The sequence below is a fragment of the Gossypium hirsutum genome, chromosome A06 (assembly GCF_007990345.1).
Source record: "Gossypium hirsutum isolate 1008001.06 chromosome A06, Gossypium_hirsutum_v2.1, whole genome shotgun sequence".
NCBI lineage: Eukaryota > Viridiplantae > Streptophyta > Magnoliopsida > Malvales > Malvaceae > Gossypium > Gossypium hirsutum.
Window position 1 is genome coordinate 75,290,722 of NC_053429.1, and position 6,217 is coordinate 75,296,938.

The window sequence follows — 6,217 nt, forward strand, 5'->3', positions numbered from 1 at the left end:
TCTAATGCTCATTCACATATTAACACCTATATCAAATATAACAACAAATTTCATATATATCTATACCCAACCAAAATCGAATCATCTAACCATACTTGTGAAAATTTATATACACCATGACCGACTCATCAACCACAATCAAGTTCACCAACCATTATCAAGCCATTTCCAAAATGTATAACACCAAACACATATACCATTCATTCATAGCATATAACATTATAACCAACACGGATTAAACCTTGACTAAACATAACCAAATTCAAACTTAGAAATTAAGCCATATTCGCATGGCTTAAATTATACATATCCAAGGTTGAACAAAATACATATTAGCCTACACATGCCATAAGTTCAAAATAAGACTTTTAAAAACACCAAAGATTAAAGATAGTGTGGATGACTTCACTGATGATCCCCGAGCCCGTAACTAACTTCCAAAATCTATAGGAACAAAGAATAAACATACACACAATAAGCTATTGTAGCTTAGTAAGTCTTAAGCAAATTAGACAATTAATGCATAATAACATCTCAATTACTAACTTATGCATTTGTAAACACATTTAATTTTAAGCTTTTAATTCCATACATATATAACATATTCTTTCATAGGACAATTTCTCCTTGGTCGAATATACATGTATACATCTTCAATATATTCCCAAATTTCAAAACCATATTGTCTTATATAACCGAATATACATATACATTTATAGACATAAATTCATCACTCAAACTTTAACACTACATCATATAAAACTATAAGGCCAAATATATTTCGCATATTAACACATATACTACAACAACTTTGTGAATCCTTTTTCGTCACATATAAAGAAATCCTTTCACCCTATTTTCAAATAGGTAACCAACTATCACGTACCTGATCATTCTAGCTCGTTTAACGTATTCAATTACCACATCAGCATAAGTCTCTTAAGCATATACTTATAATAGTTCACCAGCGTAAAGCCTGCTAGGCCTAAGCCTGTATATCACACCGGCACAAGGCCTGCTAGACTCAAAGTCTAATTTTTTTTATACACCAGCAATAAGCCTGCTAGGCATAAAGTCTGATTAAATTTACCAACACAAGGCTTGCTAGGCTCAAAACCTGAATATCACTATTATAAAGCTGTCTTATAACAATTCATATATCAAAAATTTCAGATATTCCATATAGTTCATATGGACTTTCAAATGTTACAACTCAGTCAATTTAAACTCAAATACATTATTTCGATGCTTAATCATATTCGGCTAACTTTACTATAAATCTATGAATTCCAAATCATCATATTAAATTAAGTTACATTCAAAATTAACAATGTTTAATTGCTTCAAGACTTACCAAGGATATCAACGAACAATGTAAATCGACTATTCGACTATTTTTGTTTTTCCCCGATCCAAGCCCGATTTCTTTTGTTCTTGATCTATACAATTTCAAATTAATCTCATTCAAACACAATTTCATTCAATTTAATCAAACAACACATAAATGGGCAAATTACCATTTACCCTTGATATTTTATACTTTTACAAATTAGTCCTAATTACATAAAACACAAAATACTCCAAATCTCCATGTAACATACTAAGGCCGAATGTTCCTCTAGTACATACAAATACACACATTTCATTTATTTTGCATTTTAGTTCAATTTATTATTTTTACATTTTAGCCCTAATTACTCAAATTCATCAAAAATTCCAATACAAAACATATAATCCAAAACATATCTTTCATAATTTATCATCAAACATCACAAAACAAAAATATTCATCAATGGCATAACTCAAAATATTCATCAAAATCAGAAATTCTAGCATGGTTCGGATAGTATTAGAAGCAATGATCTCAAAAACGTAAAAATTGTCAAAAACCGTAACCAAACTAACCGTGAATTTGAACCAACAATGGCCGAATACCTAGCTTTGTTTTTTCTTTTCTTTCTTCTTTTTATTTTGGTCAAAATATAAGCATTTAACATGGCTTTTTAATTTGTATAATAATATAACATACATATCACTTATTATATTGCAGATTTAATCTTTCAAAATTAATTAGTGAACCATATATATCATGTCCAAAACTGTCCACTTATATATGAAATGGTCTAATATCACTTTAAATGCTTCATATTAATAATACAAGTTCAATTCAGTCCCTACATATTTAACCACCAAAATTTTCACTTTACGTGATTAAGTCCTTTTTATTTAATCGGGCACCTAAATGAAAAAATTAAATCACGAAAATTTCACACATACAATTCACACATAATAAACACGAAAAATAATATTTAAATATTTTTTTTACTCGAATTCGTGGTCCCGAAACCACCATTCCGACTAGGGTCTAAATCAGGTTGTTGCATATTCTGTATCTGATTAGCTCTTATGAGCATTTTCTATCTCTGGAGTTATGTATTGAATACTTTTACAAAGATCCATTGGGAAAAGATAGTGTTTTGGGTTTTGGTTTTTGGTTTTTGGGTACTAATGCTGTTTTATGTATTGAATACTTTTACAAAGATCCATTAGACTTATGTATTGAATATTGTTTTATTGGAGTAAGCAGATTATGAACTCTGAATATCTAAATGTTTAAATGTTTACTGACTTGGAAATTATTGAATCATGTTGTGATAAGGGCAATACTTGAAATGGTTATATGGTGTTAAGTTTTCAATGGAATGTGTTACACAAAGCTTTGAATGTTTAAATGTTTAAATGTTTAATTGAATTGCAATTGTTATTTATGAACATTATATGATATGATATGTTTTAAGTTCTTATATGTGTAAAAATGAAAAGAATATATACATTAGCTACATGAAATCAATCATTGAAAGGAGAAATTGAACATAATAAAATGAAATGTAATTTACCATTTGAATATGAGTTGGATGAATTGATTCACATCCCATATATTTTTATTAAAATGTGCACAAGAAAGAGAACAAGGGAATGTGTAGGCTAGTGTTTTAGAGACTTCTTAACTATCTTAAGGGTCCAAGGTTCAAGTCTTAATGTTCACATTCTTCTATTTAATTTTTTTTACAATTCTTCCATGTGACTTAAGTGTTTACTGTCCACCCTTTGATTCCTCAAATAAGTTGATTCCCTTTTTCAAATAGTTTTTTTTACAATTCTTACATGATCCCTCTTTATGCTCCTATGTCCTTTTTCTTTCCTTTCACTTTATTCTTTCCTATTTGCTATGATTCAATGAACTTGGTCACAATTGACCAAGCTTACCTCACCTCCTTGCCGTTGATAACTCTTGAAAAGAGTTATACTGTAAGCCTTTAGATTGAATTCATTGTTTTTAATTAAGTAAATATGTTTGCATTTTTAGATATTTTTAGATCTTTACATAACAAAGCTTGAATTGTGCTATAAATGTTATTATTTGTTACTTTTATTATTAGGGAAGAAAGATGTTGTTTGTGGTTGGTGGCAAGTGCAAGTTGAAGAAGATAAGAGAAAAAAAGTAGGAAAATGAAGTAAGTGAAATATTGCCATATCCAAATGTTGGTTAGATTGCCAACACAAATGCCATGGTAATTCCAGGAAGATGACACAACACTCAATCCATGTCACTCTTAGCCAACTATACTTGTACTAGATAAGCCACCCTAAAAAAGGGGGGAAGCAAAAGGTGAGTGTTGAGAGGGAGAGGCCTACCCTATAAAGAAGGAAAGAGAAAGGAAAAGTTAGGAGAGGGAGAAGAATTAGAAAATAATTTTTTCTCTCTGCATCTAGTTCTCGTGAAATCTCAGAGAAAAAGTGGAGAGGGTAGCAGCTAACAGAACAGAAGAATTATAGACACAAGAAAGGGGAAGAGAAATCTACCTTGGGTTTTGCATCAAATCTCATTATTAGAGTAAAAGCTAGAGTAATGAAAGCTTCCTGTAGTTCTGCCTTTATTTTCTAATTTGAACTTTGTGATTCGTGAATATAAAAAATGATGTTGAATGGTTTTGTTATGGGTTTGAATGTTTAACCCATGAGCTAATTCTCATTAAGTTGGAATTATTTGGGTGAAATTTTATTATCTTTGGTGCCCATGGTTTGATTTTGAGTAGGATATTGTTTCATTCAGTTTGTGATTATTTGAAATGCATGTATGTAAACTCTAGACATAGATGATTGTATGGTATGTTATTAGATCTGATTTAATTCTGGAAAGATTAATTACATTGGATTATAATTGGTTGACACAGGCAAGTATTCAAAAGAATATTTGTAGCACTCTAGACGTAAAAATTGCAATCTGTACATGGACAGTGAGAAAAATCTGGATATCATTTTTGAGTTCTGTAGACATACAAAAACTTTGAATGATAGCTCAAGGTGTTGCTTTTGAAAGAAGCATACCACAATAGTGTGTCCCTGAGTAGTAGAACGGTCAAGATTTTGCCATGGCATTATTATGTTATAAAAATAAGCCCGAGTAATTCTAACCTTTATCATTCAACAGTACAAACTCTTTCGTATTGATTCTTTGAGAATTGTCACAACATTTTAATTGCCCTAAAATATTTTCATTCATAATTGATTTTATTAATCCATTCATTACATTTCTTTATCAATTAGTCACCTGTTTCTTTTTCATAGTTTAATTAATCAATTTCATAGTAATAGCATAACCAATTATTTTAATCAATTTTGATCCGTATGGAGATGATACTCACTCATCACTTTATTACCTGATTCAATGTGTATACTTACACATTCACAAGCAATAAGTTTTTGGCACCGTTGCCGGGTATCAACAGTTTTGGTGAAAAAAATTTGATGTGTTATTACCTCTTTAATTTTATTAGTTTTTTTGGTTTTTAGGATTTTTGGTTGGTGCATGAATAGAGATATTTTTTCAATTGAAAAGTATTCTTTTGATCAAGAAATTGAGAGAACCTTGAGAAAAAGGAGAAAAGAATTACGAGAAATGGTAAAGAATTAGAAATGATCAGGTTAGAGAAGAGCCATTACATCAGGAAGGAAGGGATACTGATATTCCTCAAATAATATTGAAAGAGACAGAACCATTAGAGAACATGTAGTACTGATCTTAGATGATTTGAATCTAGGAATTGTTAGGCCGCATATTTAGGTTCAACATTTCAAGTTAAAGTCAGTAATGTTTCAAATGTTAAAAATAGTAGGGCAGTTTAATGAATTGCCTACTGAGGATCCATAGTTGCACTGAAGACATTTTTTTGAAAGTTTACGATTTGTTCAAGTAGTAGGGTATACATGATGATGCCCTAAAACTGTAGTTATTTCGTTATTCATTGCGAGATTGTGCCTGAGCATGGTTAAATGCATTGCCGTCAAGTACGATTGCATCTTGGAATGAACTTTGTCAAAGGTTTCTACTAAGATATAATCCTCCGAACGTGAATGTCAAACTAAGGAATGATATTACATCCTTTGGGAAAGTTGAGGATGAAACATTATATGAAGCATGGGAGTGATTCAAGGAGTTAATTAGAAAATGCCCGATGCAAGGTTTTCAAAATTAGACACAAATGGAAATGTTTTACAGTAGATTGAATGCGCATAGTTGGTGGTTGACGCATCTACCAATGAGACTTTTCTCTATAAATTATATAATAAGGCATATGAAATTATAGAGAGGATAGCAAACAATGATTATCAATACTCAACGACCAGAGTAGGGATTGACAGAAGAGTTTTTGGAGTAATGAAACTTGATGCGATTACTTCCCTAATAGCTGAGGTACCATCTTTAATGAATATGATTAAAAACTAAAAAGACCAGCTGCAGTGCAGGAAATAAAAGCAAGTGTTTACTGTGGAGAATATCATGTTTTTTATGAATGCCCATCGAATCCAACCTCAATTTATTATATGGGAAGTTTTAATCGTAAAAAAAAACAACCCATATTCCAAAACATATAATCTGGGGTGGAAGCAACATCACAACTTCAATTGGAATAATCCATGGGTGGGAAATTCTAGCAATTCTATTTGACAAAATGTTGCAAGTGCACCACCTGGATACAATCAACTCATGCCACGGCAAAGTGTTTAGCAAAATTTAGCTTCGAGTTCTTTATCGATGGAAGATATATTGAAGGAATACATGACAAAGAATGATGCTACCATTTAAAGTCAAGCTGCTTCTTTAAGAGATTATCAAATGGCTGGATGTTAGAATCATATACCCAATTTTGGATAG

General features: G+C 30.9%; 1 non-coding gene across 1 annotated transcript; it reads right to left on the minus strand.

The window, feature by feature from the left end:
* Nucleotides 1-5,420: 5,420 nt before the first annotated feature.
* LOC121231628 (small nucleolar RNA R71) lies at nt 5,421-5,527 on the minus strand. Its single transcript, XR_005929684.1, has one exon. It is a non-coding gene; the product is annotated as a small nucleolar RNA R71 (small nucleolar RNA).
* Nucleotides 5,528-6,217: the final 690 nt, after the last annotated feature.